Below are 20,116 nucleotides of genomic sequence, written 5' to 3'. Positions count from 1 at the left end.
CATCCTATGGTCCTATTCCGGGAAATCACCGGATTTCTTGTGACACACTCCTTCTGAAGATGGCTCCTACAGGAAATGTGGAATTGCAGGAATAATCCACTGTTGAGATGGGGTTGGCATGAGCCATATAGTAAACCATTCTTCCCCTCGATGGCTGCTTTGCAATCTCGTCTGTGCAGTGGGATCGCTGTTGCAGTGGAGCAACTGGCGAGTTTTTAATCAAACCCCCAATAGCATGGTACGCCTCAACAGGGCGGCACAGTAGCATAGCAGTTAGCGCGACGCTATTACAGTGCCAGCGATCGGGGTTTGATTCCCGTCGCTGTCTGTAAGGAGCTTGTACGTTCTCCCCGTGTCTGCATGGGTTTCCTCTGGGTGCTCCAGTTTCCTCCCACATTGTAAAGATGTACGGGTAGGTTAATATGGGGTCTAAAGTGGGCGGCACGGACTCGTGGGGCCGGAAGAGCCTGTTACCACGCTGTAAATAAAAAAAAATCAATAACAAACCTTGGCCCAGAAAATGGGCCACAGTCACCAAACTGCTACAGCAGTGAGCCAAAGACAGTCTTTGCTACAATACCAGTGTGAAAATAAAATTCAGAACTGCAAAGCAAGTTGATTCTGGGTTGTAGAGAGTTGGATTCAAAGATCTAAGATTTCATACTGGAGGGTGGAAATTCTGGAGATCCTCAAAACCATGGTAAGCAAACATGATATGCACAGGCCTCGAGAATGGAACTGAAGAGTATGACAAAGATAAAAACGGTAAGCTCTCAGGGTACTTCCAGCCAATATGTTACTTCAAATTCTTAAAATTACTCCAGTGTATTTGAAGCAGGAAAATAATCTACCCAACACGTTCCAGTTCAAGTTGTGATTTATTATTACTGATATGCACGCAGCAGCTTGTATCTTCTCTTCCTCATGAGACAAACTTGCAGCACTCGTGGGAAAATTCAGCAAACTAAAATGTCACATCTCACTCGTTTGTCATGGGATGTTACAAGTGAACCAAATTACTTGCCCTTCACATGGAATCACATGCACATATATTCATAAGCAAAAAGACTTAATTTAAGTTACCACTGAGATTAGCAAAAGAATTTCAGGCAGTGTGGTGTGTTATTTGCTTTCACTGTCTCACACCACTTCAGTTCAAATTAGCTCTTTTTGATTGGAGTGTTAACAATTAAGGAGAGACTATTTTAAATAAATGAACCTGGTAATGATCTATTTAGGGAGAATGACAAATGCAGGATCAAGGTCTGATTTAGAAACTCTGCTATTTGCTCCCCACTCCTGGGTCCCTGACAGAGACAGAGACCCCATTCCGTCCTAGGGTTTAATTTAGCCGGATGACTCTCTCCAGCAGTCCAACTGCACCAAAATATCTTGGGGGAGCCTGAGCCACTGGAAGAAGAGGCTGTCTGCTGACACAAAGATAAGGGAGATTCAGCATCCCCCCCGCCCCCCCCCCCCCCCCCCCCCCCCCCCCCCCCGTGGCCTGGCAAGGGACCTGCTTCACCGATGAGCAGATAATTGGGAGGCCAGTGGTTCAGCGATCAGCAAGGAATGACCGATTCACCCACCTTCCAACCCGACACAACAGTAACTACATCCAGTTATAGCAGGAACTGCCGTCATTCACCCCAGCCCATTTTCCTTTCTCAATCTTTTTATCGAATTTCAAATTAATTCGAATTAATATACAAAACATTAATAATTATACATATGATGCGAAGAGATCGGGATAACAATAATAACAGTTAATTTATACTCACAAGGAGTAAAATACATAATCTGGACCTCCCATTCTCTTGCTAAGTGAACATGATACAAAAAAAAGAAATTGAAAAGAAATTTGATTATATGAAAAGAAAACCCCCATATCAAAAAAAAGTATAATAATAGACAAAAGCAAACCAAAACCTAAACAAAAACTGGACTGATATTTCTTCGGTTAAAAAAAACATTATGTCGTCAGCTCCACTCCTCCATATTCAAAGGTTATTGAAAGGGATTCAAAAAAGGTCAGCTTATATCATATGGAAATATTGAATAAATGGATTCCAAACTTCCTCAAATTTAAGCGAAGGATCAACAGTGTCACTCCTAATTTTTTCTAAGTTTAAACATGTTATAGTTTGAGAGAACCATTGAAATGTGGTAGGGGGGAGGCCAATTTTCCAGCCACTGACTCATCTAAGACTCAACATCTCCAACAATGCAGCACAATCTGTTTAATAAAAATTGTCAGGAACTTCCAATTACTTTGAACACTGTTTCACATTACAAGGTAATACTGTTGCATTAAATTACTTTCAGGATGAATCAGGCTTTATTCACATTTGGTAATCTGTTCTAATTTGTATTTTGTTCTGTGTTCACATTGAATTCTTAGGAAATATTTTGCAATAAGTTGATATTTGAAACTACAACACAGGGAGTCAGCAAGTATGAAATGCAGCCAACTTAAAATTCAAGAAGTAAAATTAAAATGTTAACCAGAAGCAAGTATTTTCCTGTAATCTTAATGACTAGTCTCTAAACTTCATACTTTACGCAAGGGACAATAATTCTTTAAAAATGCTGTTTCGCAGCACAGCCTTCAAAAGCTGAAAGGGTGGAGAGGGAAAAGAGCAGCAACTTGTTGTTGACCACATAAAAAGGCAAGAGAGGCTTTATCAAAGGCCTGGAGCACCACTTGGTGCTGCGAACAGCCTCAGTTTCTGGCAGTTGTTTGCAGCGATAGCCTGGCCAGCAGTGAGGCCAGGCTGCTCTACCCAGCACCTTCCTTCTGTCCTCCGCACACCCGCAGTTAACTAGCCTCTGCCCCCCAAGTTCAATTAGGATGAATAAGTACAACAGAAACCACTGTAAACTGTCAGCAGGTCAGGCAGCCCCTGTGGAAAGAGAAACAATTAATGTTTCAGGTCAATGACTCTTTGTCGGAACTGGGAAGGAGACAAAATAAGTTAGTTTCAAGGTGGAGAGGGTGGGGGCGGGGAAATGGATAGGGAAAAAAGGAATCTCTCTGACAGGGAATGCCAAGGCTACTGTGGGGATAAGCTGTTGACAAAATTATTTGGTTGAGTGCTGGTAGAGCTAGAGAACATAAAGAAATGTAAAAGCAACGAAATGCAGAGCTGTAGGAAATGGCCAGCAGGTCAGGCTGTGCCAGTGGAGAGAGAAAAATGGAGCCAATATACAGGTGAATGACCTATAGAATGACTGGTCAGTTCTGATACAAAGAGAAGGCGGGTTAGCAGAAATCAATGGGTGGGAGGTCAATTAGGCCAGTGTAAACTGGCCCTGGCCTGTAAGTAAACATTAGAATTGGGGGTGTGGGGGAATTCATGGGAGTATACGGGAAATAGGTTACAGGAGGGGGAACAGGATTGTTCTGTGAGCTGGCATTGGCTTGATGGGCTGAATGGACTCTGTCACATGAAAAATGGAATCCAGATGGCTGCAATGTGCCCAGATGGAAGATGAAGGCATTGTTTCTCACGCTTGCTTTGAGCCTCATTATAACGTACAGGAGGCCACAGACAGAGAGATCAGAACGTGAGTGGGACAGTGAATTAAAGTGGGAGGTGACTGGAAGCTTAGGGCCATCCCTATGGCCTGAAAACAAGTGCTACATAAATCTGCATTTGGTTTGTCCAACACGGAGGAGACCACACTGAATACCGAGTGCAAGTACGCTGGATGGGAAATGCAGGTAAAACACTGCCTCACCTGAAAGGGGTGGTGTGAAGGGAAGAGAAGATAAAAGGCCAGGTGTTTCATCTCCTGCAGTTGCCTGGGATGCATAAGTGATTGGGTAAAGAGCCAGGGGGCTGCTGACAAGAAAAAGAAACATCCCTTAAATAAAAAGGCACCAAACCACATGTCAGATGGCCACAACCTCAGCTCCTGCAATGCGCTGATGAAAGATTTCAGTAGCCCAGGCTGGAGGAGAAAGCAGCAGCCAGGGAAGTAGAAACAGCAGCAAGGATTCTCATTGCTTTCTCATTATCCAGTAACCTGTTGCAATTGTACAGCATAGACGCAACATACATTCAAAGATGCTCAAGTAAAATCAGCTGTGACCAACAAAATATCTTAAAAAGATTTTAAGATATTTAAAATTTGCTTTTAAAAATAGAAGGCCCTCCTATACACCAGTTGCCGGGGTGATACCACTCCTGTGTGAAATGCTATTTGTATCCCAGCACAATACCATTCGTTTCCCTAGAGGTTGATCACTGTTAGTTATCCTGGAAAACATGCTGCAGACAACAGGCTGTGCTCCCCCACAGGAGGGCACGCACACCCCAAATGGTCAGCGCTTCAATCAAATGTGAATACGTTTCACTTATATTTTTGACAGAATTTCTTCAAATGGAAACATAGCACTGACTTCTGTTTGCATTGATGTCCGCTCCCTCAGCTCAAACACCGCCGAGTCCCTCAGCTGTACCTCGACCATACCAACCTTCTCCTACCTTACACACATCCAGAAAATCGAGCTCACCCATCACCTCTGAGCACACTGACCACTGGTATCCAGTGCAAACACCACCTCAGTTCGGAAATTCTCACCCTCATTTTCAAACCCCTTCTCCATCTCACCTCTTCACAACCTTTCAACCTGATGACCCTTAACCCTCCAGTGCATCACCATCACTCCACTATTGGCAGCTGTGCCTTCAGTTGCCAAGGCCCCGTTGCCAACTCACTCGCTAAATCTCTGTACCTGACCTGTCCTCCTTAAAACCAGCAGTTTTGACTAAGCTTTTGGTTGCAGATCCCATCATGTACACGTGGCTTGATGCCAAAGTATGTTTGATATTGCTATTCTGTACTTCACTAATTTGACGGCCATATATAAATGAACGTCACAAGAGATGACAAATGGGCAGAGAAGCGGTTCTTCAACATCCCAGGGGTGAACTCAGGGAGGCTTTTGACAACCCTACATCGTCATTTCATAAGACCCAGATTATGAAATCATATTCTGCATCATAAAACAAAAGCTGCAACTTTAAGTTCTGACAAAGGGCTTCTGACCAAAAGCACAAATTGTTTCTCTTTTCACAGATGCCAGCTGACCTGCTGAGTGTTTCCAGCATTTTCTGTTTCATTTCACCAAAATCAATCTGCAAATTTAAATTGGATGAAAAAAAAATCAGTAGCATAGAGATCTGGATGCACGTAGACCCCACCTGTGAGTGTCACAATCAATATAAACTTTCCATTTCAAACAACATGGAAATTCCAAATTCCAGGAGCAACTACTGCAACCAAACCACCCCCCTTACATCTTTTTGACAGTGAAGAACACTGTTTTAAATATTGAATTGTGCTCAGATTTCTGAGTGTCCACTCAAGTGCACCTCTCTCTCTCTCTCTGCTCCTCACTTCAATTAAAGAATCGAGCACCTTAACAAGAGCTATCCCTAGCATTCCTTGGATTTGATGCATGCCGAATACTGTTTAGTAAACCATGAGATAAGGGAAAATGCATGAATCCTTTACACCCATGCATGGCTGGCAGTTCAATGCACACTCAGCCAACCACCTGTGAACACTACACTTATCCAGCCATTTACTGGACTTGCTATGCTTTTCTTCACAGCTGCTGTGGACAATGGAACTCAGCAAGCCTCGTCCAACAATCACATATTCTATTCCCAAAGTGAAACTGACCAGTTCTTTTTCCCACAAGGATGATAGCAACTCCACATATTCTGTACACAGATTTCTGACTGAAACTTCTTATAACTAAATCCCTGCAGCTGCACCAAATGCCAATTAAAATACTGTGCGATTGAGGGCTGTCTCAGAGTACATCTGCTCAAGAGTCACTCAGAAAACAAGTGGCTGCTCTTCAGTTTTCAATACCAAAGATGTCAGAGCTTCCACTCAACAACACACAAGAGAAAATATATGGTTTAACCCTCAGGTTACTAACTGATCTGGGCTCATTTCATGACTAAACCAACCAATAGTCCTGAAACTTGGGTTGTATACAACCTGTTCACCCCAAATCCATTTTGCTCTCAGTACAGAGTCTAAAAGCTATTTTCTCTTCCCAATAGCAAACAATAGGGGAAAAAAATGTCACCCACTCCCCTGTCCCCTTCCGATGCTGACAGAACTGCAAATATATTTTTTTAATATTCCAAGAGTAAGCCATAGTTTAGGGTGGCATAGTTGGGTAGGTAGTGGAGGCACTGCCTCACAGTGCCAGAGACCAGGTTCAATTCTGAGCACGGGTTCTGTGTGCATAGAGTTTGCATGATCTCTGTGACTTGCGTGTTTTCTCTGTGTGCTCTCGTTTTACTCCCGCTTGGGGTGGCAAGTTAATTGCTCACTGTAAATTGCCCTGTGTGTAGGGAGCAGCGGAGCATAGGGGGCAGTTGATGAAAATGTGGAGAGAATAAGAAAAAACAGAATTAACGTAGGATTAGTGTAAATGGGTAGCTGATGGTCAGCACGCACACAGTGGGCCAAAGGGCCTGTCCCTGTGTTGTCTCTATGCAGGGAAACAGTCGCTTCAGCCCACCGTATCCATGGCAACCACCAAGTACCCATCTATACTTAGACCATTTACTGACACAGTCCATAGCCATCCATGCATTGGTTAAATATTTCAATAATTTCAAATGTATTTAGCAAATAGGAGAAGGGTTGCATATTTTTCTTTTTGTGTCTTAAAAAGTAAAACAGATTTCATACTGTAGCATCACTTAAAGAAAACCATGAAACACTGTCTCTTGTCAATCCAAGGAGTTTTTTTAAAATTCTTTTTATCGGGATCTTTGTGTCATGACAAGACCCACATTTATTGCCCATCCCTTACTGCTGCTGAGGTGGTGGCAGAGAGCTGCTTGTTGAACAGCTGCAGTCCATTCTTTCTGTTTAAATGATACAACCGAGTAGCTGCTGGACCATCTCAGAGGGCACACAGCAGTGGGCCCCAGAATCACATGCAGGCCAGACCAGGTGAGGACGGCACATTTCCTCCCTGAAGGACATTACTGAACCAAATTGTTTTTATGGCAACCCAGTAGTTTTAGTGGTCAACATTACAGAGACTAATTATTGTTCTTCCAAATTATTAAATTCCGCAGCTACCAAAATGTGGGATTTGAAGTCTGGTCTCTGGAGAGCTGGTCCAGTCCTCTGAATTACAGGTCCAGTAAATTAAACTCTGCACCACCATTGTTCCCCTCTGCAGTTACCAAAGACTGACTAATAATGATGGTGCATGGTCCCTCAGATATCAGAAGCCCTTCAATGAAATGTCTGATATATCTGCCAAATGGTAATAGTGAGCGTTTTTTTGTGGTGCGTGTATAAAACCTCACAAAAGGCATCAAATGTAAGGATGGATATCCTTCCTGGAAACCATATCTGTGGACAGGACAAAGGCAGCTTACAGAAACTAACCTGGCTGGGAGGTGTTGGCTGTTGAGCAAGACAAACGGTTGACATTGCCCTCTGGCCCTCTCATCTTGGGTGTGTGCAACTTAGAAATGTAAAATAAAAACAAGTTACTGTCTTTGGCCAAGGCCAGCTTGAGATTCGCTTTCTTTGAAACAATGGTGACGGAGGGAAGATTTAATCAAGATATTCGCAAAGTGAGGCCAAGACATGGTAAACAGAGGGATTCATAACCAGCAGACTGAGGTTTAAAGCAATCAGGAAAAAGATCAGAGGGTTCAGAAGATTATCGGTCACCCCAGATAATAGTGGAGTCTTGAATTCATTGACAAAATGCAAGAGGTAGAAATATAGCATTTAAATACTTGGATTAGCACAGTGTATGTAATGCACAAAGATACAGACTGAGAACTGGAAGGTTTGAATCTGGTTCGATAGCCTGGATGCGATGAGCATATGGCCTTCTATGGTGTGGTAAAACTGGCCCTGTTTGGCCTTCATAGAATGGATCTCAATGGCTTTGGATTAAACAGAGTTCAGGTATAAGAGATGCAAGTTTTGCTATAGCCTACCAAACACAACAGTAAAGCACCAGGCGTCATTTGAAGCCCCTTTGGGCCTTGGCAGACTGAGGTAGGAGTGCCAACATCTGGAGTTTACAATTCGGAATGCAGCTGGGTTCCGCGTAGGCCGGCTTCTGAAATGAAAGTAGACTGGAAGTGTTCTTCAGGTGCACAGAAGCCCATTCATGGGTTTTGGTTTATTGTGCATGCATGAATGCTGAGTACATTGATGCTACTGGGTTTATTATGTCCACAGTGCTGATCAGTTCAAGCAAAGAATGAGATGGGCCAAGAAAGTTGTTACAACAGCAGCCTAACGCTGATTTTAAAGACAATCCCTGTAGCAATGTGCTGCATGAGCAACTATTTTACATTCAGCAGGGGAGGAAGTGAAAAGTAAAATGCAACAATATATATAATTTTTCCATACATTGGCATTAAATAGTTTGCAGAGTTCTATTCCTTATTTTTAAATACAGCCCTGCCAGTCATCTTCCAGCTGCATTCAGTTGCTGGACTCTGCACAGAGTTCAACAAGAGAGCAGGATTTTGTGGAGATTCCCAGAATGGAATCTGCACTTGGATTCCGTGGCGAGGGAGTGCAGAGGCAGGAGAGAATAAAAAGGCAAGCTAATTCTTTTCCATTAGGTTTTGCCTAATGATGTGTTTTAGTTAATTTTAAATTAAAATTATGAAAAAATGACTTCAATAAAACACGATAGGAGGGACATGACTGCACTGGAGAGAGTGCAGAGGGGCTTCAAGTAGTTGCCTGAGATGGAGCGTTTCACTTATGCAGAGAGACTGAGGAGGCTGAGTTTGTTTTCCTTGCAGTGGAAAAGGCCGAGAGGGAACCTTATAAAGATGTACAATAGTTGGAAAGGTAGATGGTAGGAAACATTTCCCCTTAACAGGTGTCAAAACTAGAGGACATAGGTTTAGAGTAATGGGGAGGAGATTTAGAGGGAGACCTGAGGAAGAATTTTATCCCCCCCACAGAGAGGATGGTTGGAATCTGCAATGTATGCCGGAGCGGATGGTTGGGGCAGGTGCTCTCTCTGTATTTAAGTATCTTGAATTGCCAAGACAAAGTGCTGTGGACCAACTGCTGGCAAGTAGGTTTAGTGCAGCTGGGTAATTGATGGTTGGCACTGACAAAGTGGGCTTGCGGCCTCTTTCTGTGGCGACACCAGAGACTGCAGAGATGCTGGAATCTGGAGCAACAAACCATCAGCTGGAGGAACTGAGTCAGTCAGGCAGCATCTGTGGGGAGAAAAGGAACTATTTCAGGTCAAAACCCTGCATCTGTCCCAATGGAGGATTTTAACCCAAAACGTTAACAATTCCTTTCTCCACCACAGATATTGCCCGACCTGGAGAATTCTTCCAGAAGATGGTTTGTTGGGCCTGCTTCTGTGTTGTACGAGTCTAGGACTCTAATCTTGCCTCCAACAATAAACCCAGCATCCCTGGAACCAGTCTGGTGAATCTTTGACGCACTCCCACAATGAAAAGTATATCCCCCTTTTTTTTTAAGAAACCACCTTAAAATCTTGGCAGCAAAAATGAGTGTGTGTTGCCAGCTGCCAAAAGTTCTTGGAGAGGTCCTGTGGGCAAGGTTTGTTCTGGGTTGCTCAGACAGACCCTGTTACGTTGTGCAAGGTGCTGCTGCTCGACTCCAGGGCCATCGAGAACTGACCTTCTGGATCCCCGAATGATACATTTGGGAAATGGGGAACTTGGCAACGAATCCAGGATCTGGGCTATACCCAGGATAATCCAGGCCATTATATTTTGGAAAGCTTTCATAAGAATTGCTTTCCAGCTGGTTTACATTGGCTGAGAATGTATAGGTCTGAAATTCCTCACATGGGAAACTTCCAAAAACCCAAAACATCCAGGGATAGAAATAAGTCAAAGGTCAAAAGCCCTACGGACATTTTGTCCCAATGATATGTATTCTCTAACAACCCTTTTAAAATGAATATTAATATGAATTATAAATAGTAAAAAAAACTAGAACAAAAACAAATGATTTGGTTATTTTTGGAATTACCAAGTTCAGAAGCAAGTCTGATCATGTTTATTGGAGGAGTTAGTTCACCCGACTGCTGATCACCATTCAAGCCAACGTCATTGTCTTATAGACTCAAGGGAAACAAACTGCCATATGTCACAGACAGGAAAACCACAGGCAACTCAGAACTCAATCCAGAAGCCAGCAGGTGCTCACCCTTCCCCCTGACTATCCAGAGAACAGCAGGCAAGAACCAGCCAACAGAAAAATCAACACTCCAAGCTCACCGTTAAAGCAACAAAATAAAAACCTGCTTCCAGTACTTTAGAACTGTGCACTCACACAGCACCCAGTGTTCAGAACATTAAATAAATGCAAATAAAGTCAGAAGAAAAACACTTTAGTACTGACACTGCCTTACTGTCAAATCTATGCATTCACATTTATAACGTTATTTTCAAAAATCAAGATATTTTAACTATTTCTACTTCTGCAATTGGCAATAGACAGTTGGGATACTGTGATGGGAAAGGAATTAAATAGGTTATCCTGCACAAGTACAGCTGGATTGTTTTTCCTCTGACAATATTCATAGTCTAAATAAATATTTTAATTTCTAAAACAATGACTTGTATCAACATTGGAAAAATTGATTAATACAGAATGGAAACTGGAAGTGGTAAAGAACATAAATCAAAACCACAAGCTGTAAATTTGATAGTACAATGCCCTTTCTTTTTTTCATGATACAGAAGAAAAACGTTTCCTCAGTGGAACCTGCTCTCGATGGTTTCCAGGCTGTTTTGTGCCTGTCACAAATGGAACTGGTGTGAACCAGGCCGTTTTGGTGTTGCCTTAATAGTGATGATATTCCCCATGCAACGCTTGTTTACAGCGTTCCTAGGAAAAAATTAGTTTATGTGGTTTTAAAGCAAGCCTTTTGTTAGGTGCTCTCAACCCAGTCTGCTTGCTCTGAAAGAACTCATTTGAAAGATTCTTCTGCAAGTCTGGTACTCAGAAGCCTAGTCTGGCTGGTCCCCAATAATTTACTCACCCGCTGTCCTTGGGCCTTTCCTTGGATTTCCTCCCCAACCAAACTCTCAGGTCCCAATCATCCAAGCCCCCACATCACACGTGCACAACTCACCACCAGCTCCCCCAACCACAGGTCTCACTACCATTGACTCCTGGCGCCCAAGCCTCACCCCCCCTAACTTGCCTGCAACAACGCACCCATCCCCACCAAATGCACCCCATCCCCAACTCCAAACTGGACTCAAAGCATAAAGGAAAAGCCACCTGTGATTCACCCGGCAACACTGGTATCTCAGTGCAGGACACCCACAATGAAGTGGCCATTGCCATGCTCCACAGCAACTGATCAATGCGAGCATGAATATCGAAGTCTACATTTGGAAACGTGCAATCCAAGAAAAATATTTAATGCACTCAGCTCCCTCAATAGACTCAGGCACAAAGGCTTGGAGCCTTTTTGATGTGTGAAGTGTTATGCGAATACAGATTGCCACTGTTGTTAACAAAGAGGGAAAGTGAATAAAGCAGAAGAGTCTGCTAGCATTCTGTTTCAGCTAACTTTGAGCAGAATAGTTCATGTCATCTACAGGCGATTTTCCTCCCTCTAACTGGACTGGATTTTTAAATTAAACAAAAATCACTCTGATTTGCCTCTCGCAGGGTTTCTGCGGGGTGGCCAGTGCAGATGGTGAAGCAAAACATTGCATCTGTTGAAAATCTGAATCAAAAATGGAATTGTGGCATACTCAGTGGGTCAGACAGCAGCTATAGGGAGTGACATTTCTGAAAGTGGTCGACCTGAAATGTTAACAGCTCCCCTGTTCACACCTGCTGAGTATTTCCAGCATTTCTCCCCAAAATATACTGTGTTCAGAATATATAAAGCAAATACAATCAGGACACATTTTTCTTTGTTCGTTGTGCCATCAGGTCAATACGTTCTCTTACAGTCCTGGGAGGGGACGTACTGGGAGACACAGGGCACTGTTGTTGTGTTGGAGAGGCTGCATGGATCAATAGGTCTTTCCTTGCCTGTCAACGTACACACAACCACACATTCGGTCCCGGTCAGAGAACCAAAACGCTTCTAAATTTGTAGGAGGTTTAAGGAAATCCAAACTTATGTCAATAACATTTGCAAACTCAGAGCAGATAGCATGATCAAACTTTCAGGAATTGGTCCAGTTAGAGTTCACATTCCCGAGTGGACGTAAATGATTCATGGCATTATTTAAAGATTAGGTAAACTCCAGCATTCTGGCCAATATTTAACCTTTCACTAAGGAACTTCTGTCAATAATCTTGCTGATTCCTAAAAGTGTGTTCGGTGTAAATTGTATGTTTCTTTTCACCACGTGTGCTTCATTGTTTGCAAGACACTTATGACCATTCAGGTTGGGAAAATCACAACACTAACATGCAGTGCAAGTTGTGTAGTGTGTCCTCCAGTTTGCTACATATAGGCGAGCAATTTGCCCTCATGGAAACAGGATTGAGAAAACAGCGGCAACACTTGCAGCTATCAGAATCCAGATCGCCACAGAGATCTGCTGAATGTTAATAGTGGAGGAGTCCAGAAATTGCAACATGGGCATGAAGGAAATCCAAAAATAGATACCAAACTCCTCAAATAAAATGTTGAAAAAGTATGTTAATGGAGGTATACGGACATTGAGTAGACAGAAGGGATTAGTTTAGTTAGGCATTTAATCACTAGCTTAATTAGCTCAGCACAACATTGTGGGCCAAAGGACCTCTTCCTGTGCAGTACTATTCTATGTATTAAAGAGTTACCACACCCTTGGGAAAATCCTCCGGTTTAAAAGAAAAAAAAATCAGCTTTAGCAAGAAGGAAAATTTTCAAGATGCGGTTTTGATTCAAATAGTTTCAAATGTGTTGTGAAGTTCACCCTCACCCCCTCCTTCTCAGCACATCAAATTTTGGTGAGTAATGGGCCAGAAGTTGTTGGGAAATCCCGCAATTTCATAACATTTTCTTACCAATCAATTGCCACTGAGGTCAGGATTCCCGCACAATCTGCGAAGTCCTGAACCTGCCGGCTGCCTGTTGCTGGCAATTCTCCGACTGCGCTCCAACATATTACTCAGAGTTACTGCACTTTCCCAGCAGCTACTCTGCAGAATGTGCGGCTGACGGTGGCCCAGGTTAGGTACAATGCACCCGTGGAATGGAGACTCAGGGCTGTCAGCAAACTGTGTGAATGTAAGATGATTAAATAGTTTAAAAGTTTCCGTGATTAAAAACAAGAGGTTTTAGCGGCTTCATGATCATTCAGAGATATTCAAAATCCTGGACACATTTGAAAGTCAACAAGACATGGGGCTTAGCCAACTGTCGTGGATATTTTGTATTGCCCCACCCACAAAACGGTATTATGCTTCTCCAGTGTGGATATGAATGGCTCCAATTCTGGGAACTCAATACTGGGAAATCTGGTATGCTCGAGATTAGCATTTGGGTCGCCAGGGAGCCATAGAGTAATACAGCATGGAAACAGGCCCTTCAGCCCATACAGACCAAGAAATCCATCCAAACTAATCCCACCTGCCTGCATTTGGCCCATCCATGTACCTGTCTAAGTGCCTTTTAAATGTTGTTAATGTACCTGCCTCAATCACTTCCTCTGGCAGTTCATTCCACATATGGACCACCCTCTGGGTGAAAAAGTTGCCCCTCATTTTCTTGCTAAATCTCTCCCCTCTCATCCTAAACTTACGCCTGCTAGTTCTTGATTTCCCAACCCTGGGGGGAAAAGACTGTGTGCATTCTCTCTATCTATGCCCCTCATGATTTTATACACCTCTATAAGATCACCCTTCATTCTCCTATGCTCCAGTGAATAAAGTCTTCACCTGCTCAACCTCTCCAGAGTCTAAGTGGCTTGCCACTGACAGCACGTACTGGCCCATTGGAGCTGGAGTACATTGTCATATGCGTAGAGCTACTAAAATCTCTCAACCAATGCCTCTCACTTGCTTGAGGAAAGATAGAAAATCTGCATTCTAATATTCATGCTTAAACCATTATGAGGAGGTAATTTGATAGCAGAACAGAGGATTTAAGATTTCCTTTTAACAAAATAATTAAAAAGGGAAAAAAAGTCACTTAGACTTTCTATTACTCTGAAATCTGGCTTTAACGCTGCATTTTGTTAAACTGGTTGCTTTTACTGGTTACGGAGAGCTTTCCCGAAGTTCTAATTGGCCAAAACAATAGGAAGCTGAGCCGTTGAGAGAGATTTTTCATCCACTCTGAGCAAGCTGCAAGTAGCCTTACAAAGCAGTTCTGAGCTTGGAGGGATCTTGGAGAGTGTTTTTACTGGTCTCAGTGCTCCTAGATTTGCTATGGGAAAAGGGCAGATGGGAGAGGACAGAGAATTTCATGGAATTTCATGGAAGTACACAAGCGTAGAACGGGCCAGGGGGAATCCCACTCATGAGCCACGGTCCACTTCAGATTGTGGCTGCAACCAGTTACTGGGCTTGTATCTCAGAAAGGATCACCTGGGTGATACTCTAAAAGACAGAGCCCCAGCAATAAGTCAGCACAGTGAGGAGGGGAAGAAAATTCCGGGAATTAAAATGAATTAACATTGGACCAGCCAAAAATACACAGCTGGTGGTGCATAGTTTATACTTTTACACCAACATGGTAATATTAGCACATAAATCACCAAGAAAAGGGCTACAGCACTCAGGTCACACATTCCAAGATCCTGGTGCTGGCAATGATAATGGTGATTTCTTGGTAAAACTTTTTTTTAAAATAAGGCTAAAATTCCAGTAATTCAAGAGCAAAAATGCAGGACAACAAATACAGCTAACTGCAGGAGATTGAGTGCCGCTGAGACTTTAGAATTCACTTTGGGGGTTAATAGTACAGGCAGGAACTGTGTCAATGGACACAAATATTAACATGGGAAGAGGATGAATAAACACAGTTTGGACTATCTGCTCGCTTAGAGATGGTGTTGGTGATGGCAAACGACAATGTGAACTGGTCGTTTGCTTAGCCCATTTCTCTGTGGACACTCACTCCATCTAAACGGGCTCACTGGATGCTGTTAAGAGCTGGGAATGCAGATGATTTTCTCCTCTCCAGCTCAGAGGCATTGAGAACAAATGCATCACATCACCTGCTTCCTCAGGTGAGATCAACTAACCACCACAACACCGGAATCAAACTGACCTTGGAGGACACCATATTTCACTTTGAACCACTGAACAGCACAGCTGACTTGATCTTGTATGGTTTTTAGTGGGTTGTCTGCTCTGTGGGAAATGGTGGAAGCAGATACAATAGCAACGTTTAAGTATTTAGACAGGCACATGAACAGGCAGGAATGGAGGAGGGATATAGACCAGGTGCAGGCAGACAGGTTTAGTTTAATTTGGCAGCATGGTCAGCATAGACATCATGGGCCGAAGGGCCTGTTCCCATGCTGTATTGCTCTAAGTTCCAATCCAAATGTATACAATCTAACAGTTTAGAAATGTAGCAGACAAATATATTGGGGCTGCAGCCAAACCAGTTTATCCACCAAGAAATACCTTGGAAAATGTGATTCAACTGTTAAGACAGGTGACAGGTCAACCAACCAATCAGATTGGAGCACTGCACCTCCTCACCTGTCTTACATGAGCAGCAGCCTGTGAAAGGAATGAGAAACGATTTTTGCTGATGGCTCCACACCATCAGTGACAATTATTGTCAGAGTACTGTCGGGTTCACAGATTTCACCAAGTTAACATCTTTTCGCAGAATGGGGAAGTTGATACATTTTAGAAACAAAATAGAAAAGTGTGTACATGATCCAAACTCCTGCACTGGCCTACCCGCGATTCTGGCCACACTGCCAATAACGTTAGAGTCACTCTCAGGTGCTGCAAAGCTCATCGGGCCAGGTACCTGCAGAAGTGGAGATGAAAGCCCCTGGGTTCCGGCAAGGGTAGAAAGAAGCAAAACTCCCACTTCTGATGGCCATTCATTAACACCTCCTGCTAAACTACATGCGGGGATGGCTTGTGGCACGGGATCGGGTTTAACCTGAGTTTTTGTACAATAGAAGCTCCTGCCAACTCTCACTGGCAATGAAGAAAGTCACATGGGTGAGATGAAGTGGAGTTAGAGAGCAACTGGGATCCATGGAATTATTCTTCAGCTGTCTGCAGAGAAGGGCAAGTAACTGGAAAAGGGAAGTGATTGAGTAATGAAGAGAACCAGTGGATTATTTGAAACATTTCAACTTTCCTGCTTTTAAAACTAAAAGCATTGCCTCAATTTCCGTATAGGACATGAATCAAAATTATGCCAAATGATATCTTCCTGCGGAAGAAAATGTGACTAATCCCATTGAATAGTCTAACACATCAATGCAATATTGGTTAACAGAGTACTATCTACTAGAAGAACTCAATACAAGATATTGTCCCCCCCTAAATGATCCAACCACGTACAAGATTTCAAGAGGTGGTATGGTGGGAAAGGGGGGAAAAGGGGGGAAACTTATTGCTACAAATATAAGTTAAAATAAAGCACATTTCAAAATGATATGCACTTTGTTACATGGTATTCTAATTATAATACAGAATGCAATGCATATTCAAATATGAATCACCAAATCACAACACTGTGATCATTAACATATACGAGAGCGATAGGGAACTTCTCAGAAATCCATTACTGAATCAGTAAAATATTTCCATGTTGTTTTTGTTCTCCCCCCCCCCCCAAAAAAAAGTTGTGCCTAGAGGAGTTTATGCATTGTTCGGATATGGTAAAGAGACACTGTCCCACAAGTCCAAAGTGGACTCTGCAAAGCTGTCATATTAATACAGGCATTGACAATGAGCATCCTCTAGCTACTGGAAGGGAATTTATTGTAGAGCCTTCTCATATCCTCACCTAATGCCTCTTGGAGTGACTGGACAGCGATCGGGAGTGAGAGTCTGATGGTAACCTCTTCAAATTCAAAAGATACTGAGGTCGTTTAATAATGCTCCATTGTTGCTCTACTGAGACCAGTTAACACCAAAACAGTTTTTATTATACATATTCATGGCTGGCACAAGGCACAGAATAGAAGCTTAAATATAAATTAATTGTAAATAAGGTCAGGCATCCTGTCTTACTTACTATCGGCAATACCAAGACTTGAGCAAAGTGAAAATATCTGACTGTGAAGCCTAATCTTTCTGCCACAGAAAGAGACAATGCAATTTGTAACAATAGAAAGAGCACAAGATTAAATACCTGCAATTAGTTGGGAGACGTCCAAGGTTCTGTAGTAAGCACCATAATCTAAATAATCCTGTTATTTTGTCCCCAAAAAAACATAGCACGGCACCATCCTACTCTGCATACAAAACCATCCTGTTCCTTCGTCTGCCCGACTCATCAGGCTACACAGGAAGTTTAACCACCTCCTTTGTTACTGTGCAGTCAATTTAACTCTTTCACTGCCACCCTCACATAATGAAACTTGGCGTTTGATTTGTTTTAATATCAATTTTCATAACTGAAAAATAACTAGTGTCGCAAACCCCAGCCCCACCACAAATTAGAAGGTATAATTTCTTATTTCAGATGATAGAAAGGGGAGGGAGACTGCTCCAGAAACTCAGCTGCTGAGTGCTGCTTGTTCCCATGTTAAAAGGACTGAAAATGCTCTTTTCCCCAGAAAAAAAACTTGATATCAACCCTGATTTCTGGGTCATTTCAGTCTGTGAATTCAGCCAGACACATATCAGCATTACTCGAGCTGACAATCCACACACTAAATGTGCAACAACTGATGTCATTATTCACATTAATTCTTTTGTCCCAGGTACAACCATAGTTCCTGGATAGCTCCCGAAGAAAAATAAGATTTTTGCTAGGATTGCAGAACTGGGACCCGATTAGAGAAATGCCCCATTACTTGCCTTCTTAACATCCTTTAGACATTTCCCCACCCACAACTGATTACACACCCCAGAGGATCAACCTGCCCTGAATCCAGATTGCCCATCTGCCCCCAGTTTGAACCCACCCCACCTACTTATAAAGTCCAATCTCCAAAAAACTCAGTCCTCCAATTCCAAAGCAGATTCCAAATGGGTATCCGAGCACTGTCCCTGATTGCTCCACCCTGGCCTGGGCCCTGAATGGAATACCATGCACTTCCCAATGCCAGGAGACCAACACTGAATGCAGTTCTGTTGAAGGGTCATTAACCCAAAACCTTAACTCAGTTTCTCTCTCCTACCTGATCTGCTGGGTATTAGTTTTTGAAGTAGAATGCTGGTTCAGCAACATCTGAAACCTTGGGCCCTGGCCCAGATTATAGTTTGCAGCTACGGGCCTAACACCAAATGGGCTGGTGCACCATGCAATGACCATAGAAAGGTCCAAAATTTCCAGGCCCTTGTATCCAAATCAAAAATTAAATCAGTGGTACAGGTTACCCCACCCTGTCTGGCCTTTCAAGCCCTCACAATCTAACTCCTAATCCAATTTTCACTTGGATTTCTTTCCCTTTTGAATTTTGGGTGTCACAGAGGCAAAAGTAAAGACAGTTTCATAAGTTGTATAAAGGTGATAAATGGGAGGTTATCCATTTGGATTGGAAGAAGAGAAAGGCAGAGCATTATGTGAAGGGTGAAAGATTGGGAAATGTTGATGTGCAAAGAGACTGTCCTTGTACACCTGCCTGTTTGCTTTCAATGACTGGTGTGCAAGCAGTTGAGAAGGCAAATAGTAGGTTGGCGTTCATAGCAAGAGGATTTAAAGATGGGAGGGGTGTTAGAATGGGGCGGGGGGGGGGGGGGGGTCCACAGTCTGAGGATACTGGGTAAGACACTTGGGCCTGAGATGAGAAGAAATTTCTTTACTCTGAGGGGAGCAAACCTGTGGAATTCTCAACCACAGAAGGCAGTGGACATCAAGTTGCTGAATTTATTTAAAGAGACTAAACAAACTGGGACCATGTTCTTGAGTTTAGAAGAATGAGGTGATCTCCTTTGTAGGTCTAAGTCTTGAGGGAAATTGGTAATTGTTTTACTATTGTCACAGTGAAAAGCTTTGTTTGCAGGCCTTCCAAACAGATAATTCCATACACAAGTACATCAAGGTAGTATGAAAAGCACTACCTAGTACAAAAAAAAAGGATGTCGAATATAATGTTACAGTTACAGAAAAAGTGCAGGGCAGGTGGACGGTCAAGGTGCAAGGGCCATAACAAGGTAGACTGAAAGATCAAGAGTTCATCTTTATCGTACAAGAAATTCATTCGAGAGTCGTACAACACACAGATGTAGTGTGGATGCTTCCCACGGCTGAGGTGCCTAGAACCAGGGGTCGCAGTTTCAAATTATAGAGCTGGCCATTCAGGACAGAAAGGAGAAGAAACCTTTCCACTCAGAGGGTAGAAAATCTTTGGAATTCTCTACCCAAGAGGACTGTGGAGGGTCAGTCATTAAGAATAGTCAGGGCAGAGAAGGTTACATTTTTAGACAACCAGCATGAAGTCAGGAAAGTGCTGAGTTAAATGATCAGCCACGATCAAGTTGAATGACAGAGCAGGTTAAATGAAGGGCTGAATGATCTACTCCTACTTTTATTTCTTATGCTCCCATCTCCTTTTTGCATTCCCAAGAAACCCCTAAAAATTTACTTTTGTGTTTCTTGTTAGCCTACTTTTGTATTCTACTTTCCTTATCAATGCTTTGCTTCTTCTTTGCTGAATTCTCAAATTTTCCCAGCCTTTACTGATTTTTTGTTGACAACATGACCTCGAGGTTCTATGACAAATCCATTTTATACACCAAGATAAAAAGCTCTGTATTAGTACACAGCACGTATATCAGCTTTAACTTTCACTTTCCTTTCTGAAGACACCACTAAAGTGACAAGTCAGGATTCCCAGAAGTCCATGAAGTAGGTGGTGGTTCAAGGCGCAGGAATATTGGCGATGTTCTGATGCTACTGCTCAAGAATGCAAACACGTTTATTATCCAAAAGCAAATAGACACGGCCACACAAACAAAATGTAGACTTTTCAAGTGA

At 42.8% G+C, this 20,116-nt stretch overlaps 1 protein-coding gene across 3 annotated transcripts in view; it reads right to left on the bottom strand.

Moving 5' to 3' along the window:
- Positions 1-17,450, bottom strand: part of prdm2b (PR domain containing 2, with ZNF domain b) — a 129,744-nt gene extending 112,294 nt beyond the window's left edge. For 2 of the 3 annotated variants that reach the window (XM_052039414.1, XM_052039416.1), the window contains exon 1: positions 17,324-17,450. The gene's annotated coding sequence lies outside the window, so the exon portion shown is untranslated. Of the gene's footprint in view, positions 1-13,050; positions 13,145-17,323 lie in introns of those variants that run through there. The other variant, XM_052039415.1, reaches the window with a different exon arrangement.
- Positions 17,451-20,116: the final 2,666 nt, after the last annotated feature.

This window comes from Pristis pectinata, chromosome 26, assembly GCF_009764475.1.
Source record: "Pristis pectinata isolate sPriPec2 chromosome 26, sPriPec2.1.pri, whole genome shotgun sequence".
Taxonomy (NCBI): domain Eukaryota; kingdom Metazoa; phylum Chordata; class Chondrichthyes; order Rhinopristiformes; family Pristidae; genus Pristis; species Pristis pectinata.
Note: the sequence above shows the minus strand (reverse complement) of the source record. Positions and strands in the feature narration are given on the sequence as shown.